This window comes from Eriocheir sinensis, chromosome 13 (genome assembly GCF_024679095.1).
Source record: "Eriocheir sinensis breed Jianghai 21 chromosome 13, ASM2467909v1, whole genome shotgun sequence".
NCBI classification, from domain to species: domain Eukaryota; kingdom Metazoa; phylum Arthropoda; class Malacostraca; order Decapoda; family Varunidae; genus Eriocheir; species Eriocheir sinensis.
In genome coordinates this window covers 20,430,420-20,453,554 of record NC_066521.1, presented here as the reverse complement: position 1 = coordinate 20,453,554, position 23,135 = coordinate 20,430,420, and the positions used below count along the sequence as shown (strand labels likewise).

Genomic DNA, 23,135 nt, shown 5'->3' with positions numbered 1-23,135 from the left:
TGTACCTGTGACTCTCTATCTGTGTCTGTCTGGCTGTCTATACCTCTGTTAATTTATCTATCAATTCTTATATTTTTCTTGGTTTTCATCTATCTATATGTCTGTGTATTTATCTGTATGTCTGTTTGCCTACCTCTTTATCTCTATTTCTTTCTCGGTCTTTCCCCTTTTCTCTATCTTTCTCCTTGTCCTTGGGTTCATGTGGGTCTGTCTGTTAATCCGTCTGCCTGTCTGTGTGTTTGTCTAGCCTCCTGTCTATTATCTCCTTGTTGTTCAGTGCCTGTCTGTTTTGGGCCGTCTGTCTGCCTTTAATCCGTCCGTCCGTCTGGCTTCCTCTCTCTCTATTATCTTCTCCTTCCCTGTCAGTCACCGTGAAGCGGAAAGAAAAACAGCAGGAAATGTTGGAGACGTGTTGTAAATGCTCTCTTTAGGAGACTCGTGTGGAGGAACCCTGTGGAGTAACCCTTTTTTTATATTCTTGTTGTTTTTCTTCTTCCTTTCTTTCCTTCTTCTTCTTTTTTCTTCTTCTTCTTCTTCTTCTTTTTTTTTTAGTTCTTGTTCCTCTTGTTCTTGTTCTTCTTGCTCTTCTTCTTTTGCTTATTCTTTTTCTTCTTTTTTCTAGTTCTTGTTCCTCTTGTCCTTGTTCTTCTTCTTGTACTTATTCTTCTTGTTCTTGTCTTCTTCTTCCTACTTCTACCTTTCACTAAACACCCGGTGAGGAAGAACAAGGTCTGCATCGCGCCACCGGATGTTTAGTGAAAGGTAGGGCGTTTATAGCCTTGGGCGAGAGTGGCGCGATATACAGCTTGTCTCGACACTTCCTATATTGTTATGTACATGATATTATATACATTAGTGCCTTAGACACTTTCTTCTTCTTCTTTTTCTTCTTTTTCTTTTTCTTCTTTTTGTTTCGTCTCAACTCCATTTGGTCTTCTTTAATTTTCATCTATTATCAGGATTTTGTCTCCACCTTTTCTGTTTCTTCTTTTCCTTTTCCTTTTTCTTCTTTTTTCTTCTTCTTCTTTGTTGTTTCGTCCCCTGAACTCTTTTGATCTTCCTCAACTGCATCTTTTATCAGCTTTTTGTCTCCACGTTTTCTTCTTCTTCTTCTTCTTCTTCTTCTTTCTCAACTCCTGGTCTTCTTCAATTTCACCTTTTATCAGAATTTTGTCTCCACCTCCTTCTCCATTTTGTCTTCTGATTCTTGTTCATATTATTGTTATCTAATTTTGCTGCCTCGACGTTTTCCTCTTTCTTTTCTTTTTCATTTTCAGTATTAAGTTTTCTCTTGTATTTCTTTTTCTTGTTCTTCTTTTATTGTTTCCAGTTGATCTCCTTTGCTCTTCATTATCTTTAGTATTGTCTTGTCTTCACTGTCTTCTTCTGTTTCATTTTATCGTTATTAATGTTATCTCTATTTGTCCTTTTCCATTTGCTATAATTTTAAACATTTTCATTCTATTCTTCTTCTCGCATAAATTTAATCTCTGCTTCTTCAGATTTCTCTTGTTTCTCATATTTTGTTGTTAGTTTCTTTTCTTCCTCTTTCTTACTGGTGTTTTTATTTCACTTCTTCACTTCTTCCTTATTATCATCTTTTCTCCTCCTCTCCATCCCTCTCCCTAACCATCGGGCTCCTCCTTCCTCCTTAAATTTGTCTCTGCTTTTCCAACCCTCTCTTTCTTCTCCAATTATATCGCCCCCTCTCTTCCTCCTCCTTCTTCTTTTCTTCTAACTGGTGTTATTATTTCATCTGCTTCACTTCTTCCTTTTTATCATTCTTTCTCCTCTTTTCTCCCTCCTTTCATCTATCCATTAGACTCCTCCTTCCTCCTTTCTTCTCTCTCCTTTTATTCTTATTGTTGTTATTATTTCATCTGACTCATTTCATTTCCGTATAAAAACAACATTCCATAAAGGACATAACCAGGAACCTAAATATAACCCTAAGTCAATTACAGGAGTAGATTCAATCCCTTACAAATGTCCATGATCCTTTTACAGCGATTTTCTTTTTTCTCTTTTTTGTATATCTCGTGCTAGAGGAGAGAGAGAGAGAGAGATTGTTTTGCGTGCCATCAAACTCCACTTTTTCCCCCTCAACATACCACGCACATCTCTCTCTCTCTCTCATCCCCGCGGCATCGACCCCAACACGTCTCTCAGATGCGGGTGTTTGCTTCTCAGAGTCTTTGTACAGAAAAGAAAACGGGAGAGAATGGGACGAGGAGGAGGAGGAGGAGGAGGAGGAGGGAGAGAAAAGGGAAAAAAAAACAGCATAGAAAAAAAAAAGAAAAAAAAAGGTTTGCATGTCGGACGAATGTATGTATCACTCTTTTTTTCTACACTTTTTCATCTTCCCTTCTGGTGGAACTGTTTTTTTTTTTGGCTACTTTTTTTTCTTGTTCTGGTTTATTTTTACTTGTCGGTTATATAAATGTTTGGTTGTGTACGTAACAGTCGTGTGTGTGTGTGTGTGTGTGTGTGTGTGTGTGTGTGTGTTTAGCAAATGATCTACGTGTATATCAATTCATTTAACAATCAAACATTTTACCAATTGATTAGTTTATGAATCACTCTGTTTGTCTATCTATCTATCTATCGGTGACCAATAAACTATCTATTTACATTACATTCTGCAAACTCATATATCTAGCTATCTATTTATCTATATCAGTCTGTCTATCTATCTATATATATTTAACTGTCTATCCAATTAGCTCAATATCCATGTGTGTGTGTGTGTGTGTGTGTGTGTGTGTGTGTGTGTGTGTACCGGAAATGTTGCACTCCCCGCCAGCAGAAATGAGTCACTTTCCGAAGTATTAATCTTGGGATGTGACTCTCGTGGCCTCAGGGGTTGACGACGTGTATCTTTTGTTTGGTTCTGATGGCTGCTGTGTTTGCGTAAGACTCTCTCTCTCTCTCTCTCTCTCTCTCTCTCTCTCTCTCTCTCTCTCTCTCTCTCTCTCTCTCTCTCTCTCTCTCTCGTTTACTTTTTTTCTCCTCTTATATCTACTTTTTCAGCATTTCCACGTCACGAAAAGAGGGACTAGTTTTACTTTCCTTCTTAGATTCCGTGCGATTCTGTGAAAGCGGAGGAGGAAGTGAATAACGAGGAGGAGAAGAAGGAGGAGAAGGAGGAGGAGGACAATTAAGCAGCGCGTGGGAGATGATTTAAGATGTAATGAGACGAAAATGATTAAAAATGTTGGAAGAGAGAGAGAGAATATAAATGGTATAAATTTGTCTACATAAGATTAAAGCCCCGGTACGTGTGTGTGTGTGTGTGTGCATGTGTGTGCATGAGTGTGTGTGTGTGTGTGTGTGTGTGTGTGTGTGTGTGTGTGTGTATTAATGACGTGCACACCCTCGAGATTAAGAAGAAACCAAGAGAAAAAGGAACGGAGGAGGGAGAGAAGAGGAGAAGGAGGATGAGTCGGAGGAGAGGGAGAGAGAAAAAAACATGAATACGAGGGAGGAGGAGGAGGAGAGAAATGAATGAGGAGGCGAAGGAGGAGGAGGAAGTAAATTAGAAGAAGACGTGGAGGAGAGGAAAGTGGGCGGGAGATAAAATGTACAAATAGAGGAGGAAAGGAAAGAGAAGGACGAAAATTAAGAAGGAGGAAGAGGAGGAGGAGGAGGAAGATGAGGTAGATCGATGGGCAGACTTCACTAAATTCTCAAGTGAATCCTGACAAGAAAGGAAAGTATGTTTGAAGGTCGACATGGCTCCTCCTCCTCCTCCTCCTCCTCCTCCTCTTCCTCCTTCTCGTCCTCATTTTTGTTACCGTACTTTTTCACCACTTATTTTTCCTCCTCCTCCTCCTCCTCCTCCTCCTCCTCCTCCTCCTCCTCCTGCTCCTCCTCCTCCTTTTCCTCCTCCTCCTCTTCGTTGCTGCAATTAAAACAAATACAAAACTATGCCTCCCGAGAAGGAATGATTGAGAGAGAGAGAGAGAGAGAGAGAGAGAGAGAGAGAGAGAGAGAGAGAGAGAGAGAGAGAGAGAGAGAGAGAGAGAGAGAGAGAGAGAGAGAGAGAGAGAGAGAGAGAGAGAGAACCATTGCTAAACACAGAGAAACAACACTCAAAGTGCAGAAGCAGAAAACATTAATAAAAACGAAAGTAGGACGAAAAATAAAGATAATAAGATCGTGTTTGCATAACTAAAGTAATTTATTTTCTAACCAGTCACGGAAAGGAAATAAATAAGATGGAAAATGAATAAAGGTGAAAGAAAAAGTGCAAAACGAAGCAAAATGAAAAGAAAACGAAAACATAAGGGAGAAAAATAAAGATAAAAGCGACAAAACTAACAAAAAAAAAAAAAAAAGCATAATAAATAAATATAATATAATATCAACATGTATATTTCCATTGAGTTATTGCACTGGCATGATAGAGCTCAATTAGCGTGACAACACACACACACACACACACACACACACACACACACACACACACACACACACACACACACACACACACACACACACACACACACACACACACACACACACACACACACACACACACACACACACACAAACACACACACACACACACACACACAAACACACTGACCCCCCAACCTACCTAACCTAGCGTCTTTATGTTCCTCGACACGAAACCGCGAATATTGATTTTATTGTGTAACTCTCTCTCTCTCTCTCTCTCTCTCTCTCTCTCTCTCTCTCTCTCTCTCTTTTTCTTTCAGGTTATAGGAATAGTTCGGTCTTTCCTTATTTTACCTTCCTTTCCTTTCCCTTCCTTTCCTTTTCTCCTACTCCATTTTCTCCCTACATATTCCTTTACTCTCTCTCTCTCTCTCTCTCTCTCTCTCTCTCTCTCTCTCAGCAGTAAAAGACCACTCCCCAGAATTTGAATTGCCAAAGGTCAGGAGTTGGAAAAAGACGAGAAAAGAGAAAATAGATGACCCTCTCTCTCTCTCTCTCTCTCTCTCTCTCTCTCTCTCTCTCTCTCTCTCAGCGTGGGAAGGAATTAATCTTTCATGGCAAAGATATGCAAAATTATTCCCAGTTTCCCGCTCTTTTTTTTTCTCTCTCTCTTTCCTGTGAATCGTTTGCTATCTGCCGTCTCTCTCTCTCTCTCTCTCTCTCTCTCTCTCTCTCTCTCTCTCTCTCAGACTTCGGGGCAAGGAATGATAACTATTTAGAGCATGGCAAAGGAGGGGAGAGAAAACTGTGAGGGTGTCCCGCGGTGGTGGTAATAGTGGCGACAACGAGGAGAGGTTTTAAACTTTCCTGAATTTCTTTACCTTTTATTTTATTTTTCCAACTACAGTAAATAATAATCTAATCAATATATGTGGCAACGATGAATGATATTTTTTCCCTTCTTTCAATACCTTTTCTTTAATTTTTCCAACCTCAGTAAATGATAAACTAACCGATAACCATGACACAAGCTGATCTACCTTTCATTGCTTCGGACTTTCAGAGTGACCAATATGCGTGCAAATGATGGACAATACTATTTTTTCTTCCTTTTAATACCTTTTCTTTAAATTCTCTTACTTTAGTCAATGATAAACTAACCAATGCGTGTCCTCAAGGGGAAACGAAGCAAGTAAATCTATCCTTCAGGGTTTGGGACGTTCACAGAGGGCAGCACCGTCACCTACTTTCCTCCCCTCTCCCCTCTTGTCTTAAGTCTAGTTGAAGCTCCAGACAGAAGGGCTGAAATATTTAGCGCTGACCCCCATCGGACCAGAACTGAGTCTCACCCATTCTGAACCCAACAGCATGAGAAAGAAGAATATAATAGAAAGAAAATTGAGAAAAAGGAGAAATTAGGTAGATAAGGCAATGAAATGATCAGAAGAAAATAGCAAATGACGGTAAAACAACACGTAGAAAAGAAATAAGAAGCTGAATAAAAAAGGAAAATAAGAAAATAAAACACCGAAGACATGAAAAAAATAAAAAGTAAGGATAGAATGATAAGTGGAAGAGTATTATTAATGGAAAACGGGATAAAAGAGGATTGATTAGACCAGGAAAATTGAAAAAACCGTCCACTCATTAAACTGCCCAATTGTTTTACTTATTTTACTTTGTTCTAGAGAGAGAGAGAGAGAGAGAGAGAGAGAGAGAGAGAGAGAGAGAGAGAGAGAGAGAGAGAGAGAGAGAGAGAGAGAGAGAGAGAGAATGTTTATGGAAATGTTTCGGGCCTGAAAGGAGGAAAAAGAAAAACTGTCTCTCAAGTTTCCTCCTCCGAGACATGAGAGGATGGAGAGATGATTTTCCTCCATCCTTTCCTTTCTTCCTCCCCTCTTCCCCCTCCTCCTCCTCCTCCTCACCCTGAAGTTCCCTCCACGAGCATTCTTTCTTCCATTTCTTCCTCCAATTTTCCTTCAGGTTTTGCCATTTTTGTTCTCTCCTCCTCCACCTCCTCCTCCTCCTCCTCTTCCTCCTCCTTCTTTGCTTCCTCCCTCTCCTTCATTCTTACTCTTTCCCTTCCCGTTGCCTATTATTCTTTTTCTTATTCGTATTCTTATTATTGTTATTATTGTCATTTATAAATATACTACAGTAACTGATAAAACTCAATAGTGATCTCTCTCTCTCTCTCTCTCTCTCTCTCTGAAAAGGAGTAGAATCACAAATACATCGCACTAATTAATAACATGACACGCATTTTCTATTTTTCGAGAACTTTTTGAATATTTATTTACGCAAATAACACGAACTTTTTATTTTTCGAATCCTTGTTTTGGTGTTTTTGGAATGCAGGCAGATAGATAGTTAGATAGACAGATATAGATAGATAGATATAGATAGATAGATAGAGATAGAAAGAGAGAGGTATATATAAACAAAAAGGAGGCACGCAGGAACAGATAAAAGAAAGGAAAGAAATAAGGGTAATAGTAGAGGAAGTAAAATATAGATAGACAGATAGATAAATAGATAGAGAGGAAGAGAGGAAGAGGTAAAGAAAAGTAGGCGCAAAGGAACAGAGAATAAAAAAAAGGGAGGAAAGGCGAAAGAAAGAGAAGATTTGACGGAAAGAAGAAGGTGAGAGGAACTAAAACGATGATAACAAAAGAGGATGAAGGAAGGAAGGGGATAAAAGAGAAAGGGGAGAAAGGAAAGAGAGAAAGAGAGATGAGGGTAATAATAGAGGAAAAAAGATAGATACAGATAGATAGATAGATAGATAGGCAAAAAAGGGAGAAAGTTAGAGAGGAAAAAAAATACTCATGAATCCCTTTTAATATTGATGGGTTTATTACCATTTTTTACTCCGTTTTCTGTTTCCTATTCTCGTCCTCAACCGTTTTAAAAATATCCAACCACGAGAGAGAGAGAGAGAGAGAGAGAGAGAGAGAGAGAGAGAGAGAGAGAGAGAAAAATCAGACATCAGTATTAATAGATTCCAATGCTCTTTTCGGATCACGCATGTCATGAATTCAACAGAGGATCGAAAAAGTGCCGTATTTAAACCCGAATTAGTAGTAGTAGTAGAAGTAGTAGAGTAGTATTAGTATTAGTAGTAGAAAGAGGAAAATGACATAAAAACTGAATAAGAGAGGAATCGGAGGAAATGGGATAAAGAAAACAAGGAAAATAGGAAGCAATACAAAGAAACCGATGAATAGGAGACAAAAAAACTAAGAGATGAACGAAAAACCGAAGTAAAGGAAGAGGAAAAGGAAAAAGAAAACGAAGAATGAACAAGAAAAATAGAAACGTTAAAAAAATATGCGAAATAACCAAAGATAAACAACAAACAAACATACAAACACACACAGGTCTTTCCTTACACTGCATGAAAGAATACACTGAGAAAGACAGACAGTAATGGATAGATAGATATAGATAGATAAATAGATAGAAAGACAGAGATAGAGAGACAAAGCCAGTCGGAAAACCACAGCCTGAAACATATCCTGACGGTGAAAGACAAATAAAAAGGGAGAGAAAAAAAAAACAGAGCAGAGGGACGCAGAAGGAGGCGGTGACGTGGATTAGGGGAGCACGAGAGGGGGATTAAAGAGTCCTTCAGAGGGATGTGTAAAGGGAGGAGGAGGAGCCTGGTAGTCCTATTCTTCGTGGTGGTGGTGGTGGTGGTGGTGGAGAGGGCTGGAAGGCACGAGTGGACAGAGAGACAGAGAAGGAGAGAGAGAGAGATCAACACAAGAGAGAGAAAGAGAGAGGAAGAGGTAACGAAAAGGCGGCGTGAGGGATAGAAAAGGAAGGGAAAGGAAGGATGATGAGGGAGATAATGGAGGAAGGAAGAGAGATAAGATTTGAGGGAAAGAGAAGGGAAAGGAGGAAAGATGAGAGTAATAATGGCGGAGGAACGAGGGGAGGAAGGGGCGAAGGAAAGGGAAGAAGAGAAGAAAAGAGAAGGTAAGAAAGGGGATATGAAAAAGAAGAAGAGGTAAATAAAATGAGGAATAAAAAAAAGGAAAGGAACAAAGGGAGTGAAAGAAGAGAAAGTGAAGGAAAGGAAAGGAAGGGAAAAGGAGGGAAAGGAGGATGAATGAAAGGAAGGGGAGGAAATGAAGGGGAGGAAGAAGGGGCGCCAGGTAGGCTTTTATGGCCCAGCTTCTCATAGTAATCAGGACGCTAATCGAGTAATTAATTTTGTAACAATTAACAACGTCGTTCCCCGCGTGTGTGTCTTAATTAGGGAGTCACCAATTACTCGGCGCTTCAGCCTCAGCCAGAACCAATTTATTGCCACTGTGCCTATCAGGTGTGTGTGTGTGTGTGTGTGTGTGTGTGTGTGTGTGTGTGTGTGTGTGTGTGTGTGTGTGTGTGTGTGTCTGTGTGTCTGTCTGTCTGTCTGTCTCTCTCTCTCTCTCTCTCTCTCTCTCTCTCTCTCTCTCTCTCTCTCACCCCGTTTCCTTCATCTCTATGCAAAATTAAAAGTGCATGATTAATATTTCAATGATTATTACCTGTAGCAAATTACCTGAAGCAACAGCAATAATAATAATAATAATAATAATAATAGTAATAATAATAATAATAATAATAATAATAATAATAATAATAATAATAATAATAATAATAATAATAATAACAATAATAATAATCAGCCTGGCATTAGCGACCGCGCCTTGTCATCAGAATGTAATCAAAGCGTCAATTAGAATTCAATCACGGGATCCGGAGCTTCGAAATGAGGGACTGAAACTGCTCCGAGGCACAAAACACACAATGGCGGTTCATGGTATAGAAGAAGGGTCAGACAACCACCAGGATAATTTAACTACCCCTGGAAATGCCCTAAAACGCCTTCGAAAACCTATTCAAATATATGTGTGCTTGGGGGTCGAAATGTTTAAGGAGGATAAAAATCATAAACCAAACTATAGATAAAAAGGAAATGAGAGAATAAGGAGATAAGGAGTAAGATGATAAAGATAAGGAAGAGGAAGAGGAGGAAGAAGAGGAGAACAGTACTTTTGATCGAACACTAACCAATCCGAAGGTCACGTGATATCCCCCGGACTTTGAACCTCTTGATGTCCTGTTATTTTTGTTGTTTTTTCAGTATTTTTATTTGATTTTCCTCTTCTGATTTCATGACTTATTTCTATCTTTTTTTCCTCATTGCTTCGCTCTATTCCATTTTCCTCTTTTGTTTTATATATCAAATTTTCTCTTGTCTTGTTATTTTTTTTTTCAGTATTTTTATCGTATTTTCCTCTTCTGATTTCATGACTTATTTCTATCTTTTTTTTCCTCATTGCTTCGTTCTATAACATTTTCCTCTTTTGTTTTATAAATCACATTTTCTCCTTTCTTCATTGGCCTGTTTTTTTCTCTTTCTTGATCTCTACTTTTTTCTTTCTTTTTGTATCTATCTTATTTTTTTTATCTTTCTTGATCTCTACTTTTTTTCTTTCTTTTTGTATCTATCTTATTTTTTTTCTCTTTCTTGATCTCTACTTTTTTTCTTTCTTTTTGTATCTATCTTCTTTTTCTTTTTTTGTTTACATGTTTTTTTCTCCTTTCATCATCATCCGTTAGTTTTATCCTTTTCGTTCTCGGCATTCTTCTTCGTCGATCTCCTTTCTATTTTACTTGTCCTGGTGTCATCATTAATATTCGTCTTCTTTTCTTTCTACGTATGTCCTTTCGTGATCTTCCTCTTTTCATTACCTCTCTCTCTCTCTCTCTCTCTCTCTCTCTCTCTCTCTCTCTCTCTCTCTCTCTCACCCACAGTCTTTTTCGTGTTCCAGTGATTAAAACAACGTTCACCGCAAGCTTTTAATCTCCTTTCTTTTTCCTCTCTTTTTTTCTCTCTCTCTCTCTCGCTCTTTTATCGTTGCCCTCTTTACTTCTCTTTGCTTTCTTCTGCGTTATACAATTCCTATCTCTTTCCAGGTTGTTGCCCCCCCCTCCTTCTCTCTCTCTCTCTCTCTCTCTCTCTCTCTCTCTCTCTCTCTTGTCTCTTGCTCAATCAATATCAACAACGGGAGGTCACCAGACAGCTCGGAGGACGTTGCCTTGGTGAGTGAAAATTCTAAGGGAATGCTCTCTCTCTCTCTCTCTCTCTCTCTCTCTCTCTGTACGCTATTGCTGGTCAAAGGAATGCAATGTCATAAAGCGAGAGAGAGAGAGAGAGAGAGAGAGAGAGAAATGGTATGGAGGAATAAAAAAAAAGAAAAATAGGGCAAAGTTAACGATGAAAAAACGAGGGAGATAAAAATAACTGAATAAAGAAGAGGAGAGGCAAAAAAATAATAACCAGGAAGTAAAGAAGAGAAAGGAGGAGAGAAAGAAGCTGCGCCAGGAGGAGGAGGAGGAGGGGGAGGAGGAGGAGGAAGAAGGAGGGTGGAGAAAAGAAGAGGAAGAGGAGGAGAGGTTGGAATACGAGCTAAGGAAGAAAGATAAAGGGAAAATAGGCAGATGAATTAGGAAAAAAAAGAAGAAAAGAGAGTGAAAAAATAAAACGGAAGATGAAGAAGTGAAAGAGCAACGAAGCAAATAGCGACGAAGCGGAGGAAGAGGAAGAGGAAGAGTGGAAGAGAAAGAGAAGCTGGACTACGGAAGGATGAAGAATTAGGAGAGAAAACTAGTGAGAAAAATCAGAAGAGGGGAAGAAGGAAAATGATTAAAAACAGAAGAACGAAAAAGAAGCAAAAGAGAATAGAATAGAAAGACGAGAAGAATGAAAAGAAGTAGGGAATAATTGGAGAAGGAAGAGTGGAAGAGGGAAAGCATTAAAGCCCCCCCCAAAAAAAGAGTAGGAAAAGTAAAAAAAAGGAGAAAATGGTAAGAAGTGAGAGACGGAAATGCTCCATAAAAATGATGATGAGCCATTTCGCAGTTTTCAGCGCGCCCCGTCTCCGTGCAATTAGCGAGCAGCAGATGCAGGTGTTGATACGAGGCTGGGGGTCACGGGGAGGAAGGAGGAAGGAAGGAGGGGAGGGAAGGAAGGAAGGAAGTAATGGAGGGAGGGGGGACGGAAGGGAGGAAAGGTGGGTGCGAGAATTGATGGATGGAAGGAAGGAAGGAAGGAAGAAATGAGGGGAGGGAGGGAGGACGGGAGGAAGGAAAGATGGGTGCAAGAATGGATGGATGGAAGGAAGGAAGGAAGGAAGGAAGGAGGGAAGGAAGGAAGGAAGGGAGGAAGGGAGGACGGAAAGGATGAACGATGCATACAAGAAAGGATTGATGGATGGAAGGAAGGAAAATATGAATAGAGAAAGGGAAGAACGAAAGAAGAATGAAGGGAACAGATTAAAGGAAAGATCAAAAGACAGTTGGAAAGAGAAAGGTAGACAGAATAAGAAGACAAAATGAAGGAAATAAGGAAGGACAAAGGGAAGGAGAAAGGCAAGCACTGAGGGAAGAAGAGAAAGTGAATAAAAGGAGAAAATGTAAAGGGAATGATGGGTATGTAGGTAAAGGTAGGCAGTAGGGATGGAGAGATGGAGACAGAGAGAAAACAGAGATGAAGGCAGAGAGCGAGGAGGTGAGAAAGGATGAAGGGAAACAAGAAGGGAGGGAAGGAAGAGAATACAAACAAACGTATATAAGATTTAACACGGCAACAAAAGAAAATCACGTAAACAATCACACAAACAAACAAACAATACATAGAGAAAAGAGAGCAGGAGAAAAAGGAAAAGTAAGAAAAAAAAATGAAATACGTCAAATACCAACCAAAGCGAAGACAAATCCGCGCCCAATTTAGGCCGAAACACCTGCGCCCACGTGGGTTTACCTGTCGACTCACCTGTCTGATCCCCTGACCGACAACACAACTTTTGGTGGGGAGGGGAAGGGGAGGGAAGGGGAGGGGAAGCGAGGGATGCAGAACAGGTTAAGTGAGGGAGAGGGAAGAGGGGGTTAGTTAGGAAGGGAAAGAGGGGAGAGATGGATCGGAAAGGGGAGGAAGGGGGAAGGGTTAGAGCTGTGATGGTATGGAAAGGAATGGGAGGGTTGGAATGGGAGAGAGATGGTATGGGAAAACTTTTGTGTGGGAGGAAAGGGATGGAAGAGTTAACAAGGGCGAGAGGAGTTAGTGGAAGCTTCTGTGTGGGAGGAGATAAATGCAAGGACTGGGAGAGGAGGGAGAGGAGCAAGGGAGAGTTTTTGTGAGGGAGAAGGGAAGGTGTGACGGGCTGGTAGGGAAGGGAAGGGAAGAGTTGTGGAAGGTGAGAAGAGGAGCCAAGAAAGAATAGTTGCAAAGGCTTTTTAACTAAGGGAGAGATGGAGGTGGCGAGGGAAAGAGGTCTGGAAGATGTGTAGCCGAGGACAGAAGGGAGGGAAAAAAGTTGTAAAAGATGAAGTGAAGGGAAAAACTCGAGACAGGAGACAAAGGATGGGAAGGGATGAAAGTTTGGAAGATGGAGAAGATGGAGAAGTGATAGGCAATAAAAGGATGTTAAAAAGAATGAAAGAGGAGAGAAAGAGGAACTGAGAAGAAAGGAGACACAAGAAAAGCCTGGTTGAGAGAAAACAGGAACGATAATAAAGATAAATAAGAGATACTATGAAAGGAAGGATTGGCAAGGAGGAGAGAGGAGAAAGGAGGAAGGCCAGGTAAGGATAAACTTTAGGAAGGAAGCTTTGGGAGGACAAGGGGGGATAGGGCGGGATGCTTGTTAGGATGGCGGAGAGGCAAGGGAAGCGGAGGACGACGAAGCGGATAGGGATAAACTTAACCTTCTGGTTGGCCGGCGGATCTCGCTATCACGACTCACGCTAAGACAGAGGCAGGTATTGTCCCTTGGCAGCGTCCCCTCGAGTCGCTAGTCCCCCGAGCTTAGGGAGTAAAGCCCCGGGGAGCCGCGATCAAGAATGTCAAAGGAGGATTGGGAGAAAGCTCGGCTACACGTGCGGGCCGAGTTATAAGAGGCGGCGGGGGCGGCACAGGGGTATAAACAAGAGCGGTGCGGCTTGTGGCAGGAGATGAGAGTCGAAGAAAACAACGCCAGGAATTTATATTAATGAAAACAGGTCGGGATATATATCTAGAACTACTAAAATAGCGCTGAGAGCCTTTAAGAACTAGATATGGCTTGAGGGCGGGATCTAAGGTTGAAAATAAGCATCGAAGTGAATAGACATCAATGAAAACCTTGCAGAAATGTTACTGGAAAGGACTAAGAGGGCATTGAAGGCTGCTTAAACGGGATACAGGGACAGGGAATGCGAGTATGGTATATCTATATCAATGGAAACGAGAAACGCATTACTAGAAACGGCCAAAAGGGTTATTGAAAGTTGCAGAAAAAATATTGGAAGCGACTGGGAAAAAAGATATCGAAAGGTACTGAAATACATTGAACGCTCTGGAAATAATCGGAAACAGTATTGGCATATGGAAAATATATAAATACAAAAATGTTGAATTCATGCAGATTTGCTCCAAAAGGGAATTCGAAAAAGTGGGGAAAAACTGAAATTGAGATGCACGTGACCATAAAAGAGGAAAAAAAGCATATACGTAAAAGTAACATAGTGACCAAAACGACAATAACAACAACATCAACAACAACAACAACAACAACATTACGACGAAAAATAGAGATAATAACAGGAAGGAGAAAAATAAGAATAACTAAAAGAAAAGAGAAGAATAAAGATGAAACAGATAAAGAAAAGAAGAAAAAAAGGAAGATAAAGGAGAAGAAAAAGAAAAGGATAAGAAGAGGAAGAAGAATAAAAACAATGAGAAAAACAAGTAGAAAAGGAAAAGAAGATAGAGAAATAAGGATGAAGAGAAAGAAGAAAAATGAGAAGTAAATGATAAAGAAAAGGAAAAAAAAGAAAAAGGAAAAAAAGAAAGATAAGAAGAGAGAAACAAAGAAAAAAGAAGGAAAATAATAACAGGAAGAAGAATAGCAAAGCCGCCACCACCGCCATAAGTTTTCCCACCTGTAATAACCTTCCCTCGCCCAGGAAACCGACCAAAACAAGACACAATAACAGCTACACACTCTTGACGTTAACTTCGAAAACAAGCCCCGCTCACACGTTAGTCCAGAATCCACCAATAAGAAGTAACCATTCGCAGCATCCACCAAATAAGATCCAACCTTTCTCAGCATCCACCAATGAGATGTAACCTTCCCCAGCATCCACCAAAGAGACGTAATCATTCCCAGCATCCACCAGTGAGATCCAACCTTTCTCAGCATCCACCAATGAGATGTAACCTTCCCCAGCATCCACCAAAGAGACGTAATCATTCCCAGCATCCACCAGTGATATACAACCTTTCTCAGCATCCACCAATGAGATGTAACCTTCCCCAGCAACCACTAATGAGCTGTAACCTTTTTCAGCATCTACCAATGGGTATTACAACTACTTCTACCTTCATGTTGGTTAGTATACTTTCTTCTCAGTGTAGGAAAAGGAGGAGTAGAAATAAAAAGAGAAGGAAGAAGAAAAGGGTGAGGATAAAGATGATGGAGATGATGATGATGATGGGGAGGAGGAGAAGGAGAAAGAGGAAGAAGGAAGAAGAGGAGCAGGAGAAGGAAAGGAGGAGGAACAGGAGATGTTGACGGATGAGGCATAATTGTCATGTTGCTTCATTAAACTCCAAATAAGAACTTATCTTCAAATCTCTCTCTCTCTCTCTCTCTCTCTCTCTCTCTCTCTCTCTGAATAAATCAACATCATTAATAGGGACGTAAGAAAGAACTCATTTTACACACTACGGAAAAGCAAACACCAACATTGCTATTCTTTGCCAGCAGCTGCGTGAAAGTCTACGGAGATAGCATACCACATTTAAATACATCAGGGTATTCTTTCCGTAGACTAAGTGGTTTGCATATACCGTGAAAACATGTCCGATAGCATTCTATTTTTTTCCTTCCTTCCTACTGTCTTTCCTTCCTTCCTTTCTTTTTCTCCTTTCTTTCTTTCTTTCTTTTTTTTTCTCTCTCTCTCTCTCTCTCTCTCTCTCTCTCTCTCTCTCTCCGAAAACGTGGGTTAATTAATATAAAATCATCTTCACATTACCTAAATCAGCGAAAAATGGCGCGTTAATTAATCTCCCAGGTAAGCCGGCCACCTGTGCCACATAACACAAGGCTAGTATTTCTTTTCATAATATTTTGGCCTTTGGTTGAGTTCTGGAGCCGAGAATATATACTGATCATTAATATTTCCTTCTTCCTATTCTTCACTCCTGTTGTCTTCTCCCTTTTCGACTTTCAATCTTTACTCCCCCTTCTTTCTTTCTTCCTTTCATTTCTCATGTCCTTTCTACAATGATTTTAAGGCACTGATATTGTTAACTATTAATGTGATCACGCGAACAAACACATTACCAGCATCGTATTTAGGGAGGTTAAAAAAATCTTCCACGTTTCTACCATTTCCTCCCATACGCCTATCTCCTTTTTCCATTCCTTTTTTCCCCGTCAATCCTTTCCTCTTTCCCAGCCTCTTCTTCACTCCTCATCCCAACGAACCATCTCTTCCTCCTCCTTCTTTCTTCTCCTTCTCTATTCCTTCTCTATTCCACCGTTCCACCTCCGCAACTTTATCTCCTCTCTCCCTCCTTCTCTCCCCCTTCACCCCGAGCTCCCTCCTTAACCTCCTCCTCTTTCTCGTGAACTTAGGAAATATTTTTGAAGATTCCCCGAAGACTAAGAACTGAAAATTTCCTCTGAGCCTCACCTGAGAAATTTGCTGACCATTTGAGAAGACTTTGGTGAATTGGTATCAATGAACTCTCAATCAGGATAATGCTGGGAGGAGGGAGGAGGGAAGGGAGAGGAGGAAGAGAGGGATGGAGTTAAAAAAGGGAGGAGGCATGGAGAGATAAAAAACGGGAGAGCTGATGATGTATACAAAGATGATCACAGGAGGGAGAAGAGAAGAGAGGAGAGAAGGAAGGGAGGAAGAGGGAGAAAAAGTGAAGATGAATGGAGAGAGAATAATGGATAGTTGATGGATGAGACAGAAGGAAGAAGAGAGAGAAGGAAGGAAGGAAGAGGAAAGAGGATGATGAATGAAGAGCAAGAAGATAATGGGACAGTTGATGGAATACACAAAGGTGATCACAAAAGGAGGAAAAGGAAGCAGAATGAGAAGGAGCAGAAGGAAAAGAAGGAGGAGGAAGAGGAAAAGAAGGAGGAGGAGGAGGAGGAAAAGGTCGAGTTGATGGAAGAGACAAGGAAGATTATTAAAGAGAAGAGCAGGAGGAGGAGGAGGAGGAGGAGGAAAAAAAGACAAAAGATGGAAGACAGCAGAAGGGAGAGATGAAGGTGGTGGTAAGTAAGGAAAAAGAGAGAGAGAGAGAGAGAGAGAGAGAGAGAGAGAGAGAGAGAGAGAGAACCCTTCCATTAGTCAACAAACCGAGGGAGCGGCGTGGCGAGGTCAGCTAATAATGGCACCATAAATTTGTGTCATGGTAGAGTATTGAGGTGTGGCCCTATTATCACTCTCCTCCTCCTCCTCCTCCTCCTCCTCCTCCTTCACGTGATCGTTTCCCTCCTTCCTAAATATTTTCTTCGTGTTCTCGTCTTTGTTTTTCTTCACTTCCTGATTCTCTTATTTTGTTTTTTTTTAACGTTCTCCTTTCTCTTCCTGCTTCACCTACTTTGATCTCCTTCTTCTTTACGTTCTCTTCCTCCTCCTCTTCTTTCTTTCTTCCTCCACTTTCTTATTTTCTCTTCCATCACTTCTTTCTCCACCTAATTTCACTTTCTTCTTTTCGTCTTTCTCCTCTTCTGTTCTTCCATTTCCATTTCTTTATTTCTTCCTCCTCCTCTTCTTCTTTTTGTCCTTTCTCCTTCTCTTAGATCTTCTTTCTCCTATGTAATTCCTTTCTCCTCCTCCTTTTCACCCTCATTCTTCTTATCGACTTTCCTTTCCCTTATTCTTCCACTGTTTCACTCTCTCCATATTTCCTCTTTCTCCTTCACCTCTTCCTTTTATAATTTTTACATTCTGCTCCTCTTTATATTCCTCATCCTTCATATCTGACTTTTCCTCATTCGTTCACCATCTTTATCTCCTCCCAGTCCTTCTCGTCCTTACTCTTTACCTCTTCCTCAATTTCTAACATCTTATTCACGATTTTCATTTCGTCCTTGTTCTTTCTCTGACTCGTATATTTGGTTTTCCGCGCCATAACACTTGACTTATTTCTTTGGTCAGATAAACAGATACACTTCGCCCACGATGATCAATAGCGTGGCTTGGTATTGAGTTAGCGACGGGTGCGGGTTGCCAGAATCGTATTGAGCGTTTGAAGCATTATACGCCAATACCTTCCCGCTTACAATACTGCTTCTGCTACCACTGCTGCTTCTGCGACTACTACTACTACTACTACTACTACTACTACTATCCTACCACCACCTCTTTGTATCTCCTTCTCCTGCTTCTTTCTTCCTTCACCTTCTTATTTTCTCCTCTCCCATCTCTTCCTTCACCTACTGTCTTCTTTTCGTCCTTCTCCTCCTCCTCATTTCTTCCTCCACCTCCTTTACCTCATCTTCCCCTCCTTCCTTCTCCTTTTCACCCTATTACTACTACTACTACTACTACTACTACTACTACTACTATGTTACACGGTACTATTACTAATACTACTTCGATGATCTTAGAACTTTGGGTACTAAAAACTGAATTCCCCTTCTTTACATTTAACATTGAAATCTAAGTGAATTTCATCTTATTTCACCACACACGCATACTCTCTCTCTCTCTCTCTCTCAACTCAAGGAAATGTTTCGGATATGTCTCGTGCTTTGGAGGTCCTGTCTGAGTTCTGTCTTCCTGTCTTTATGGTCACTAACAGCAGCGGCGCGGCCCTCCATCACGCACAAACGCTATAATGCCGCCCGTAAATCTCCCCTGATCACGTTAATGCAGGCGAGTTGCACGTGAGGTCCACCTGAGTCATATTTTACAGGCAGGGGACACCGCCGAGCCGAGCCGTTCCCCTCCTCCTCCTCCCTTTCCTGGTTTTCGTCTTACTCTGAAGGTGAAACTTTCTATTCTTCGCTCCCCATTACGACGTGACTCTCCTGAACCTGATACATTCTTTCCTTGTTTTCTATTTTCAATGGCATTCTTCATTTCTCATTCTTTCCTTCTTTGTATTTTTTTTTTATTTCTCATTATCTCCTCCCATCTTTGTGACTTTCTATTCATCACTCTCCATTACGACGTGACTCTCCTAAACCTGATTAATTCTTTCTATGTTTCCTTTTTTCAATGCCATTCTTCATTTCTCATTCTTTCCTTCTTTCTATTCTTTTTATTTCTCATTATCTCCTCCCTCCTTTGTGACTTTCCATTCATCACTCTCCATTACGACGTGACTCTCCTGAACCTGATACATTCTTTCCTTGTTTTCTATTTTTATGCCATTCTTCATTTCTCATTCTTTCCTCTTTTCTATTTTTTTTATTCCTCATTATTCCCTCCCTCCTTTGTGACTTTCCATTCTTCATTACCCATTGCGACGTGGCATAACCTAACCTTACTCATTTTTTCTTTTTTTATTCTTTGTTTCCTATAAGAGCCTCCTTCCTTTGCGACTTTCAATTCCTACCCTAACCTGACTCATTCTTTTCTCCTTTCCCATGTCCTATTCCTCTTTATCCATTAGGACGTATCATAACCTAACCTGACTCACTGTTTTCTCTCTTTCCTCCCTTCTTTTCGACTTTCCACTCTTGATACTCCATTAGAACCTGACTTATTCTTACAGGAAGGCAGAGCACGCGGCTAAGCTATCACCTTTCTCTCCTTTACCTCCTCCTTCCTCATAAATGTCACTCACTGCTGCACTTCCTTCGTCTCTCCTCCTGTAAATACACTATAACCTAACCTAACCTAACCTAACCTAATCAAAGTTTTCTAATCTCTGTTTCCACTTCCTCATACGCATTCTGAACTCACCTTAACCTAACCTAACCTAACTGCGCCTAATCAAAGTCTTCTAATCTCTGCTTCCATTTCCTTCGTCACTCCAACTTTAAACACACCCTCACCTAACCTAACCTAACCTAACTGCCCCTAATCAAAGTCTTGTCATCTCTGCTTCCATTTCCTTCGTCACTCCAACTTTAAACACACCCTCACCTAACCTAACCTAACCTAACTGCCCCTAATCAAAGTCTTGTCATCTCTGCTTCAACTGTACTCGTCACTCCCACTTTAAACACACCTTCACCTAACCTAACCTAACCTAACCTAACCCTAACCTAACCTAACCGAGCTTAATCCAAGTCATCTCATCTCTGATTCCACTCCCTTCGTCCCTCCCTCTTTCAACACTTCATAACCTTACCTAACCTAACCAAGCCTAATCAAAGTCTTGTCATCTCTGGTTCTCTGCCATTTCTTCCCATTTCCCTCCTCCTCAACACAACATAACCTTACCTTAACCTAACCAACTAATCTCAGTCTCTCTACTAATCAGTCTTCTCTACTCTGATTCCATTCCCTTCGTCCCTCCCTCTTTCAACACTTCATAACCTTACCTAACCTAACCAAGCCTAATCAAAGTCTTGTCATCTCTGCTTCCACTTACTTCTGAACGGCTTCTCTATAATTAACTGCGGAAGCTAAATGAACAAACACGTAACAAACACACCAACAATCATCTTCAATCAGTGAGGAGTTCCCTGCGATATTGGGCGATGATGATGATGATGGTGACGATGGGAATGATAATGATGAGGAGGAAGAAAGAGAGATGGAGGAGGAGGAGGAAGCGGAAAATGAGGAAAAAACAGGAAAAATGAGAGAGGAAAATAGGAGGAAGGGAAGAAAGGGGAGAAGAAGGAAGACGAAAAGGAAAAGAAAGGAGAGAAAGGAGAAATAGAAGGAAGCGGAAAAGGAGGAAGATGAAAAAGAGGAAAAAGAGGAAGAAAAAGAAACGGAGGAGAAAAGGAAAAAAAATAGAAGACGGGAAAGGAGTAGAAGAAAAGAGGAGAAAGAAACACATTAGGAGAAGGAAAATGAGAAGAAGGAAGAGGAACAAGAGAAGTAAAAGAGGAAGAGAGAGGAGGAGGAGGAGAAAGACAAAGGGAAGGGGAAAGGGAGGGGACACACACACACACACACACACACACACACACACACACACACACACAGAAGGGACTATTAGTAGGTTTGGATGCTGATGAGAGAGAGAGAGAGGGAGAGAGGGATGCTGACAGGAGATGAGATGGAGGTGAAGGGATGCTGTCGAGGCGCCGCGGAGAGCACGTGCACTAATTAAGGGACTATTGGCCTTGTCTGACGTGCTTCCCAATTAATTAATAGAGTTTCAGAGAGGCGGGAGGACGTGGTGCATTGGTGCGGTGGTGAGGGTGATGAAAGTGGTGCCCTGTGTGTGTGTGTGTGTGTGTGTGTGTGTGTGTGTGTGTGTGTGTAATTGTTTGTCTGTCTATTTCTCTGTGTCTGTCTATTTGCCTCTGTCTCTGTCTCTCTAGCCTGTCTGTTTGTGTGTCTGTTTCTCTGTGTCTGTCTAGTTGCCTCTGTCTCTGTCTGTATGCCTGTCTGTCTAGCCTGTCTGTTTGTTTGTCTGTCTCTCTGTGTCCGTCTCTGTGCCTTCCTGGTTTTCTGTCCAGTTGCCTGTCTGTTTGTCGGTTTCTTTCTTTCTTTCTGTCTGTCTGCCTGTTTGTCTGTCTATCTGTCTGTGTCTGTCTGTCTATTTCTCTGTATTTCCTAGGTCATTTATTTTACCTCGCTTTTCTCTCCTTCCCTCCCTCCTCTTGCATCATTTACTGCTCTTTTTTCTCCTTCCTCTCCATTTTTCTTAATTTTTTCCTCCTCAACCTCCTGTGCCTTTATTCCTTCCCTTCCTCCCTCCCCTTCCATCAACTTTTATTCCTCCATTCCTCCTCCCTTCCGCAGCAGCCCCTCCACTGTCCTTCCTCCCGTCATAACCTTCCTCCTCCTCCCCTCATATTATTATCTTTTCTTTCCTCCCCTTCCCCTCTCCATATTTTCATTCGTCCCTTCCATCTTCTTTCGCTCACCCATTCTCTTGTCGTTCCAGTTGCCTAATTCTGCTTTCCTTTCTCCCACATTTTCTTTACTATCCATTTTTTTCTCTTCCTCCGTTTCGACATTTTTTCTTTTCCTTCCCTTCTCGTATTTGTTCTTATTTCTTTATCTATTTTGCCTTCTACACATCGTCATCCATACCTTCATTGTCCTTCAAAAGATTCGTTCCCCTATCTTCTCTTTCTCTTTCTCTGTCAATCACATCTTTAGCTTTCCTTTAATTTATTTTACCTCCTTTACAACTATTCTTTCCCTTCTGTTCCTTATCCTTGCTTTCCCATTCCTTCTTATCCATTCTTTTACATCTCGTTCAAATTCGCTCCTCTCCCTCTCTTTTAAACCTTCTTACCTCCCTTTTTAACGTTTCTTTAATTTCTTACAGTCTCTCTCATTCTTCCTTTAATATTATTCGTCTTCTTACTCCCATTTCCTCTCTCTCTAATTCCTTACAGCCACTTTTCCTTTCTTTCTTCAGTAGCATTCCTTTCTTACTCTCCTTCCCTATCTTTCCCTTCCTTTTCTCAAATTCCACACCTCAATCTTTACCTTTCCTTAACTTCCTATATCTCTCTCACTACTTCCTTCTATTCCCTGTCTTTCTATTCCACTCTCCTTTCCTCCCCTTTCTCCCTGTACCTTTCCTCCACTTGCCCATCGCCATTTTTACCTTTCCCTGCAATCCTTTACTACTCTCCTGCCTCCTCGTCCCTTCCCCGCATCGCCCCGTAACAGTGTGTCAGGTCCTTGCTCGCCCCTCACAGCTTTCTTCATTGCGTCCCTTTGTGGCGAGCGTTTCTCATGGCGACGTCCCTTTCAGCCGCTTTCGGAGTCCAGTCTTTCAGTTTTCCGCCGCCTTTCAGCCTAACGCGAAGAGGGCGACAGTTACGGAGGTGGTGATGGTGGTGGTGGTGGTGGTGGTGGTGAGGGTGGGATGGCTGGTGGTGGTGGTGATTGTTGTTGCTGTTCTGTGTCATGGTGGTGGTAATGGGGGTTATCTTTACTCTACTACTACTAATACTGCTGTTACTACTACTACTACTGCTGTTACTACTACTACTACTACTACTACTATTACTACTACCCTGTTATAGTTTTTCTCAGCTTCCTAGTTTCCCGGCTTCTCGGTTTAGTAACAATCAGGGAGTGAATAAAATGCTCACCTAAAACAGAATAAAATATGAACTGATCGACATTTAATTTTTTCCCAGCGTTGAAATTTCAACACGATCACGTATAACATTTACATAAAAGCTTTGCTCTGCTTTTAATTCACTTGCGCTACAATGAATCCACTGATTGAAACCTGACGGCGTGATTCCTCTTTAATTGTTGCCGTGTTATGTTACAAGTCCCGTCCATGATTAGGCGAGCTAAACTTTACTGTTTGTGTTGCTGTCGCCGGTGACGCGGTGGAGGCGATCAGGCGGCTGACAGTATTTCTATGAACAGATGACAGTGTCTGATGGTCCAAACACTGTCAGTCTTGGACAGTCCTCGAATAAACAGGTGACTGTCTGACGCTCTAAACGTTGTCAGCTCCGGACAGCATAAACAGATGACTGTGTCTGACGCCCTAAACGAGGTGAGGCGGCGGCTCCGGGGAGCGTGGGTGACGCCGCGGGTCGCGGGGGAAATCACTT

The 23,135-nt window shown here is 41.3% G+C and overlaps 1 protein-coding gene across 1 annotated transcript in view; it reads right to left on the bottom strand.

The window, feature by feature from the left end:
* Positions 1-23,135, bottom strand: part of LOC126998156 (dipeptidase 1-like) — a 63,485-nt gene that overhangs the window by 39,670 nt on the left and 680 nt on the right. The window lies entirely within an intron of this gene.